This window comes from Hipposideros armiger, unplaced genomic scaffold, assembly GCF_001890085.2.
Source record: "Hipposideros armiger isolate ML-2016 unplaced genomic scaffold, ASM189008v1 scaffold_43, whole genome shotgun sequence".
In the NCBI taxonomy this organism is placed as follows: domain Eukaryota; kingdom Metazoa; phylum Chordata; class Mammalia; order Chiroptera; family Hipposideridae; genus Hipposideros; species Hipposideros armiger.
Window position 1 is genome coordinate 2,716,403 of NW_017731393.1, and position 9,581 is coordinate 2,725,983.

The 9,581-nt window shown below is 52.6% G+C and overlaps 1 long non-coding RNA gene across 1 annotated transcript; it reads left to right on the top strand.

Annotated features, from left to right (window-relative positions):
* Positions 1-706: 706 nt before the first annotated feature.
* On the top strand, positions 707-3,158 carry LOC109381039 (uncharacterized). The gene is made up of 3 exons (XR_002123618.1): positions 707-788; positions 1,801-1,868; positions 3,060-3,158. It is a non-coding gene; the product is annotated as an uncharacterized LOC109381039 (long non-coding RNA).
* The last annotated feature ends 6,423 nt before the right edge of the window (positions 3,159-9,581 follow it).

Consider the following 9,581-nt stretch of genomic DNA (forward strand, 5'->3'; position numbering starts at 1 on the left):
GTGAGCGGCCGTCCAGAAGCCGGCGACTGATCTGTCTCACCCGGGAAGAGCGCAATGATGGTGCCAACTTGGGCCAGTGAAGCAACGTCCTCCACAACTAGACTGAAGAACAAAACTACAGCAACTTGTCTATTCCCCTTCCCCCAATTCTCCAATTAAAAAGAAAGAAAAAAAGAAAGAAAGGCTTCCCGGAGGAGGTGCCAAACTAAACCGCAAAGGTTAAGATAGTGGAAGGTGGGGGCAGGGTGAGGGGCGCGTTTCCGGAAGACAGAGCTGGGTGGTGGGAGGGGAGGGGCCTGGTGCTTTCCAGACTCAGGAGCGGTGGGGGTGGCTGCCGCGTGGGGCTGGGCAGTTCTCAGGTAGAGCCCGGAGGGTGCCGCTGGAAGGGGGTGGGCTCGCGTGAAAGGGCTTGGATGTCGAGCCAGGGCCCAGGGGAGTCACTCAAGGTTTGTGGCAAAAGTACGACGTTGGAAAGACCTCTTTGGCCGCGAGTGGAGCACAGACGGAGGGGCCCAGTGGAAGGATCCGGAGCTTTCTGGAGGGTCTGGGCGGCCGGGCGGCCTCAGGGAGCAGCACTTGGAGGCCGGCCTGGGGGGGGGGCTGGGCTGCGGACCCCGACGGACGACACTGGGTCCTTCCCTGGGCGCAGGGCGGGGACCTGGGCTCCCCGAGCCGCGTGCTTCGTTGCCATGGAGATGCCTGTGACGTCACACAGGTCTGGCCCACAAGGCCCTCCTTCTTGACCCAGGGATGGTCACTGGGCATAAAGTGGACATGCCGTTCAGAAGGTAAGTGCAGTGACAGTCTGTGCCCTGCGCACCCGACCCTTGCACCCCGACGCTGCTCTGAATAAGCAGTACCCTGGGCCAGCCTCTCTCGAGCGACTGTCGTTAGCCCCCAACTTGAGCAACAACACCCCTACGCTCCAGTTCCTTGTCACCCCTGAAGGCTGAATAGAGCTGCTTTTCTGGGAGTCTGGGAAGCCGCTGTCCGGCCTCAGTCTAGGGCAGGTGGGCACCCAGGTGCTGCCACTTGTGGCGCCGGCGTGGATACCAGGGGGAAAGGTGCCGCCCCAGCAAGAAGGGGCCTGAGGCTGCCCAACCCGGATCCTGCATGGGGGTCCCTGCTCCGTGGTGGTGAGGACGTTGCCCCCCAAGGGCGGTGGTCCCTGCCCTTTGGGAATGAGAACATCACCAACCGCATTCCCCACTCCCACACCCTGTGAGGGAGCCCGGCCATGCGGAGTGAGGAGTGAGGGTGGTGCCTCACCCTCCTGGGCTGGGGTCCTAGCCGCGAGACGCTTCTTTATTTCACCCAGTGGAGGACTGTCCCTCCCCGAGGAGTCAGGTCTGCAGGGGGAGACTCTGATATGGGGGGCTAGTGATGTGGGGGTTCCTTCATTTCCCCCAGGTATGAGGAGGGATTGAGGGGCGCCCCTCCAGCAGACTTCCAACAAGGAGTGGCCTGGGACAGCTCTGCCCAGGGTGAGGGTGGGAGGGTGGCCTGGGGGCTGACCCTGCTCTGCCTTCAAGACAGCAGCCAGCCTACGCTTGGGCAGTGTGGACCCCTCACCTCCCCCAAGCCCCCAGGAGAAGTCTAGGACACCTGGGAATTAACCTGGGGTTAATTAGCCTCCACCCACTCCACCCACAAAGCTACACAGTCTTTCTCTGAAATACTATTTTAAGCTGTGGTTTCCTCTAAAGCAGTGACTTAAAATAGGAAGTAAAGTCCCTGCGGTCCTGTGTTCATGTTTTATGTGGATTCCTTTGGCCTGAACGGGTATTCTTTTGGTTGTAGAACTTTGTGATCCAATGGGTTCAGCTACCAGCCCAGTCCCCTTGGAGAGCTCGACTCACAAACACCAGGTAAAGTGAGAAGAGGCCACTTCCGAAATGAATGTTTTTTTCCCTTTAAGGCTTGGTCAGCATTGTCTTGAACATGAGTTACAATTTTTGACCCTTTTTGTCAGGTGGCATAGGGACAGGAGATTGCAGAATGGGTCAGGGGATGGGGGGAGTCCACTGTCATTTCTTTTTATTTATTGTATTTCAGAATAGTGGTAGAAAAAAGTGTCTGTTCAAAATAATACCAAGTATGGTATGAAGATGTCTGTCTTAAAAATTAACACTGGAAGGGACCAAAAAAAAAAAAAAAAAAGAGAAAGAAAAAAAACACCTTGTGATTTGTGCACCAAAATACAGGCCTTAATGTCCCCCTACAGAACCAACCTTACCGTACAAAGGGGACATGCTTATTTGGGGTGTCCATTCTTGCTCTCTCTGCAGTTAGGAAAAGGGGATTGTGTTTAGTCTCCTGACTTCCCTGGGACGATTCCACTGGAGTAAGTCTTTCCTGAGCACCGACCTGGCCCAGGGGCCTGGCTGTGGAGACTGTGACACAGCCCTGGAAGGTGTTCACATCAGCATGTGTTCTTCTTAGAAGTGTGTCTGAACAACGTAGCATGTGCGCGGGGTGCATCCTCGGAGAGGCGGCCCTCACAGGCTTCCTCCTGTCTGGGCTCCTGGTCCAGGGAAGGTGCTCAGGTATCTGCAGGCTGAACCAGATCTTAGTTGCAAGTGGAGGGAAAATAAAGACACAGCATCCTGTGAAAGCACCGGCTGTTTGGGTGCTGCTGTGTCTATGCTGCAATAAAGCGAATCCTCTGAGAAGCCACTTCTGGGAAAGGCTTTTGAGAAACCTTTCAGAGCAAATTGTATGGTAAGGAAAGGGTGTCTGCTCTTGAACTCGAACAGTTAATTGTTGAGTATTGGTAAGAGAGAACTTTTGAAACGTGTTTTTCCTTTAAAGAGGAGATGCAAGTTGGGAAGCACTGATGTCAGCTTAGAGGCCAGCTTAGAGGTCACTTGTTCGGAGTCTGACGCTCCCACTGGGCCTCTTCGCATGGGGTGGGAACTGGACAGCTTTCTCTTTGGAAAAAAGGGGCGGCTCCCAATATCCAGTTCCCCTTTCCTCCAGGTTTTGAGAGTAGATTTGCTAAGCTCATCTTCGTGAAAAGACCGTTTTGCACCTGCTCTGATTCCTTCTTCTGTCTCCAGGCCCGTGTCTCTGTCTCCTGACCCCTCTTCTCTCAGCAGCGGCTCTTGGGACTCACCTCCACCTGTCATTTGCAGCCGCTGCTCCCTGGCGCTCCCTGCCCGACATCAGGTAGGAACTTTCCGAGGAGGCTCTGGTTGGGGAGCTGGCTTGTCGCCCAGGGCCACCGCCCCTCCTGGGCCTCGCTGCAGGGGTGGAGTGAAAAGGGGCTGCTGCTGGCCACTGCCTTCCTCCCCTGGAGCGAGGCGGCGCCCCAGCCTGGGGTTTTGGACTGTTCGGGAAAGCTCCTGACCATCATCTATCTTTTTCCTCTTCCTGCCTTGTTGGCAGGCATTCAATTTGTATTATTTAAAGTAAATATTTGCTATTCAGTGTTTTTCTAATGCATTAAACATTCTATTTACAAAGTGAATTTTTAACAGCTTCATTAGAAAAGTTTTCCAAGTGTTCAACTTTTAACAAATGTCAAGTCACCACATTGATCCTTTGCCATCTGGTGCCCTTAACCAGCAAAAGACACTGGGGGGTGAATGCACACTCTTGTCTTCCATTTCTGTTTTGCTGTTGAGTTTTCCATCCTCCTGCTTCATAACCACGTCTGTGTGAAGTTGGGAGTCAGGATGGACGAGGGGCAGAATCAAGGACTGGCCAGAAGTTGGTTTGCTGCTCTCGAACTTTTCCATTTTTAAAACCTCAGGTTACCAGGTTATCACTTCTCGACACCTGTGAAGGCAGGTTATAGCAATGACTTTTTCCCAGGTGGGGAGGAGGGGCTAGGATTATTTCTGGTTTTTTAGTATAACAATACCCTCCATATATATTCTTTTACAGATGTGATATTCTTTTATATAGTCTTTCACACTGCATTCTAAAACTCCAATACAGCATTGAAGGATGGTACCTTTAAAAAATGGACCCAAACTTTCTTTTCTTTTTCTGTGTTCCCTACCAGTTGGGGTATTTCTCCCCACATACTGGAAATAATGTCACTTTAGATGATTGGTGTTCTTGTGACCAAAATTGAACTCAGGATGCTTTCGTGTCTCGCCTGCCCTTGTGCCCACCCTTGGTGCTCACGTTGGACTGCAGATGCCTCCAGCCCAGACTGGGGTCCCTCCCGTTCCTCCCAGAGTAAACAGCACCTTGCTCTTTTGAAGTTCAAATGAAAAGAACAGAATCCTTTAAGATCATGTCATTTTTCTCAGAGGACCAATCCTTGTACTTAACAGGGCGTATTACTTTCCCGGGGCTGCCCTAGCAATGACCACAAACTGGGGTCTTTAATCAACAGATTTACTCTCACAGCCCTGGAGGCCAGAGGTTGGAAATCCAGGTGTTGGGTGCCCCCCGGAGGCTCTGAGGGAGACTCTGTCCCAGGCCCCTCTCCAGCTCCTGGAGGAGGCCGGCAACCCTCGGCTCCTGGTCACATCACTCCAGCCTCTGCCTTCTTTTCATATCACCTTCTCCTGTGTGTGTGTGTGTGTGTGTGGTTTCCTTTCTCTTATGAGGACACTTGTCATAGGATTTAGGGCCCACCCAAGTCCAGGATAATTGATCTCTTCTTGAGACCCTTAAGTTACATCTGCAAAGACCCTTTTTCCAAATAAGGTCACAGTCATGGGTTCCAGGGGTTACGATGTGCACATATATTTTGGGGCGTGTCCATTCAACCTACAACACAGGGCCTCCAGAGAGAATTTTATTATTTTATTTTATTTATTTATTTATTTTAGAGAATTTTGGACAAGACCCTCCCATCAAATAAGAAAACACACTGTGTAGCATACAGACTTCCACCACCCCTGTGGACGGTGACACTTTGATTTAAATGTCGCTCTTCCAGTGGCAGGATGCCCTATAAGCCTTCTGACTCTATTGGGCGGTGATTTGCATGGACTGGGCTAAGTGACATGTATGTCTTGGAGTAGCCAATGAAATAATAAACCAGCATGCTGACCCCCCTCATCTGTCACGTCATGGACACGTCATACATTTGCCCATTTTTTTTAACTTTATGGGGAATAGTGTGTTTTTCCAGGACCCATCAGCTCCAAGTCAAGTCATTGTTTTTTTGTTTTTTTTTTTTAGCTGAGCCGTCCTGCTACCTGTTGGCAGCTCAGCGGCTGCTCAGCTCGGGCTGGACTCGAACCGCTGTTGCTCAGAGCTCAAACTCTTGAGCGAGCTCTTAACCAACTGAGCCACTAGGCCGGCCCTCCAATTCATTGTTTTCAATCTAGTTGTGGAGGGCACAGCTCAGTGGCCCATGTGGGAATTGAACCGGTAACCTTGTTGTTATGAGCCTGCGCTCTAACCACCTGAGCTAACTGGCCACCCCGTTTGCCCATTTTACCAACAGGGAAACTGAGGCTGGGAAAAGCTACTTTAGACATCTGAAGCCATACAGCCAGGTGGGCAGCACACGTGGGGTTTGGACCCAGGAAGTCTGGCTCCGGACCTGCCAGCTATTCAGTTTTCAGGGGAACCTTTATGGTTTCTGGCTCAGGGGTCTCAGCAGGCAGTGGAGCCAGTTTTCCTGCAGTGGAGGCCACAAAAAGAGGGGCGCATCCTGGGGAAAACACATTAGGCTTGGGACGAATTAGGTGCAAGGTCTGTGGAATAAGTGTGCACGCACATGCTCGCCCAGTAAATATATTGAACACCAACCACATGCTTAGTGCCATGCCAGGCTGTGGGGCACAGCTGTGGACAAAGAAGCAAAGAGCCCGCGAGGTGGGGTGTGAGTTCCCTGAAGGGTGCCAACGCTGACACAGAGGAGGATACAGAGAATGTTAGAGAATGATAAGGCCCAGGGAGGAGCATGCACACGTGGAAAGGCAGCGCGAGGTGGGGAACGCTGAAATGTGCGATAAGGGGCCTCGAAGGCCTCATGGATGGTGGCCTTACAGTGAGGACAGGATGGGAGAGGGGACCGCCAGGTGCGGTCAGGGGAGGCCTGGCGCTCCGGGAGGGGCGTGTGGGCCGAGCTGCAGGACTCAGGTGGGCTTGTCCGGTGGGGCGTCTGGGCGCAGTGAGGGCTTTCTCCAGGGCCGTGGCCTGATTCCCACTAGGCTCCAGCAGCATTGCTCTGGGCTGAGGATGAGGGCCGGGTTCAGGGCAGGGGGTGGCCATTAGGAGACAGATGAGAATGGCTGGGCCCGGAAGCGGGGACAGTTCTGGACACATTTGGAAGGCAGTCCACAATGGCTGATAACTGGTTGTAGGTTTGGAAGAAGGGAGTCAAGGTGACGTGAAGTGTCTTTAGCTTGAGCAACCAGACACGGGGTCATCCTCCTGAGCCGGGAGGACTACAGGGGCGTAGTTTTGGGGAAGACCAGAGTTTCATCTTAGACTGGCAAGTTGGAAAAACCTACTAGAGACCCAGAGGAGGCTGGGCAGTGAGGTCTGGGGGCGTGGAGCTGCAAGATGGAAACGGGGGTCACTGGAGGTGGTGGGTGGGGTCTTGGGGCCAGATGACATGAGGTGCAGCGTGTGTGTGCATGCGTGTGCCTGGCCAGATGCCAGATGGGCGGCGGGCACTCAGGGTCAGAGCTTCCTGGACAGGACTTGCTTGAAGGGAGAGATTTGGTTTTGGTGGCTGTCAGGCAGAGGTGGTGACTTCTAAACTCTTCATTAGGAAGATTTGAAACATACGACAGAAGGGACTCGTGGAACTTTCTCTCAGCTTCAAGGACCCACAATACCCGGCCAGTCCTGCTTCACCCCCCTCGTATGTCTCCCTAAATGGGACGGCCTTTTTGGACATAACCACAGCACCTTCACCAGGCCGGAAGTGCTCCCCTGGAATTTTCAGCTCTGGAGGCTGTGGCCTTGGCGAGCTGCCCTGGGCTGGTGGGGGTGGGGGTGGGGGCAGCTGCAGCCCTTTAGGGTCAAGGACTTTCAGCTGGAGCCAGAGTGGGGTGGCTATAAAGAGGCCAGCAGCGACAGCATGCAAGGCAGATTGGGACTCTGAGGGCAGAAAGTCAGCTTCTGGGGCTGGAGGGGAGGGGGCTGGGCGGTCTCCCCACGGCCAGCTTTGACCTTGGAGTGGCCAGGAAGAATGGCAGAGTTTTGTGTAACAGGGTGACTTCAATTATAGTCTTGATGATTTTTTTTTTTAAGATTTTTATTGGGGAATTGGGACATGGGAACAGTGCTGGGGAATTGGGGGAAGGGGAACAGACAAGTTGCTGTCGTTTTGTTCTTCAGTCTAGTTGTGAAGGACGTTGCTTCACTGGCCCAAGTTGGCACCATCATTGCGCTCTTCCCGGGTGAGGCAGATCAGTCGCTGGCTTCTGGACGGCCACTCACTGCAGCTGCTGGCTGCTCACGCTGGCTGCTGGCTACACACGGTAGCCCATGGCAACCCACAGCCACAGGGGCTGCAGCCTACGCCGTCGCTGGCGACTCACAGCAGCCCAGCTCCAGGTTGAGCTGTTGTTCAGCATCTTAGCTGTAGAGGGCAGTGTCACTGGACCTCATATGTGGGATCCGAACCGGGGCCCTCTGGCGTCCCAAGCCAGCTCTTAACCATCGCGCCACTCGGCCGGCCCAGAAGTCATTCTTTTGAACCCCAAACACCATGATGGTGAGGACGCTTGGGAGGGCACATGCCCTTGGGTCTTTGATCCCACGTGGAGACACTTTACAAAGTAGGTTTCTGCTTCTGGTGTAAATGCTGTGCTGAGTGAGTATGAAGGAGCCTGTGGAGAATCCGCACAGCCAACTCCAGGGGGAGCAGGGGTGGTGCATATTGGGGCTGCGGCCTCGTATGCTTGTTGCGTGTTGTTTAATAGTGTGTTTAAATCACGTGTGTAGAATACCTTTTGATGGAATAGTCTTAGAGGAAGCCTTACCTGGTGCAGCTGGTCTAGAAAACATGCGTTGGTGCTGAGTCTGGCCCAAACCTCTGCGAGGGACAGTGGGGACAAAGGAGTGTCCGGTTCCTCTACTGGTTATAATTTCACTTTTTTGGTACTTCTGTCTAAACTCGGCCTAGAGAGAACTAAATAGCGCATAAGATGTTCTCCTTCCGAGATCAAAGTGAGGGTGGTTTGGGTGCGTCAAAAGGACGTGGAAACCAACTGAACAAGTTCCAGCCAAAGATGGAACGAAATAAAGGGTGCGGTTTCAGCCCAAGTACAGACAAAGGTGCGTCCACACTTTGTGAACCGGTGACAGGGCTCTCTGCGCCGGCGTTTCACGTGGCCGCTAGCCTCCCACTCCTGAGTGTGGGCTGCGCAGTGGCCTCTTCCCAGAGAGGGAGGGGAAAGGCGACGTCACAGTGGAGAAGCCAGGCAGGCACCACTCAGCCAGGTGCTCAAGCATCTCACCTGTGATGCATCGTGGCGATAGCCGTGCCCTTGATGCTCACAATGAGAAGGGCCCTTCACCTTTGTGGGCATCCCCCAAAATCCAGAACCCCAGTCTCCTGGTAAGAAAAACATCAGATAAACCGCAGCTGAGGAACATCTTACAAAGTCCTCCTCAAAACGGTCAAGGTCATGAAAAACAAGGGAACTCGGAGAAACTGCCACGGCCCAGAGGAGGAGACGCGGCCACTGAGTGTAATATGCTGTCCTCGGTGGGATCCTGGGACAGGAAAGGGATGTTAGGTGAAAACTAAGGGAACCCGAATAAAGTGTAGACTTTAGTTAATTAACAAAAAAAACAAAAAAAAATAAGAAGGGTGCTTTTTTACCGGAATGCTTTCTAGCTTTTAAAATGCTAGCATGTGTTGGGCACGGCAGGATACTATGGGGTCTGGTTTGTAGAGGTTTGTTTCTCTGAACTTTTGCTGTATAGGCTGGCGTTCCAGGGACCCCAGTTTGGGAAGCCGGAGTTGATCATGAAAAGCCTGTCGCACGCTGGTGCGTGTTTGTAACTGAGGCACTTTTCCAGCAGGGCCCAGCGGCACCTTCCCACAGGATCCTTGAGGAAAGCAAGTGACATGAAACTCCGAGGTTTGTCGTCTCCTGTTCTCTTAGTAGGTTTTGTTTTTGTTCGTTTGTTGTAAGCGTGAATGTTCTCTTTCTCTCTCTGTTCTTTGGGTGTGTGGCTTTAAAATTTTGTTTTTAACAACCTCAAACTTCTTAGGAAAAGCTTTCAGAATTTATGTCACCTTGGGTGAGTCAGTCCCCAGCCTGGGTTTAAAATTCTTTATCTGTTAAAAAACAAAAAGCAGGGAGGACATTTGGGCTGGATGGTGGTCCCCTCCCCACGCTAATGTTCTAGAACTTTCAGTGTCGAATGTGTGACGTGTCCCAATGAGTGTAAGACAGAGCATCTCGGTGCAAAGGGGCTTTCCCCAAACTGAGGTACTGATGGTGGGCTATACTCCCTCGCACCCAGCTGCCTGTGGATTTTCTTTTCACTAAAAATGTTTTTGAAAACTCCCTAGACTTGTCTTCTATACCTTACAGTAAAGTCGCCCCTTTGGGCCTCAGCTCTGTCCTTCGACAAAGGCACCCGTGGGGCAACCACCACACAGTCAAGACAGAACCGCCCACAGCTCCAGAAGGTCCCCG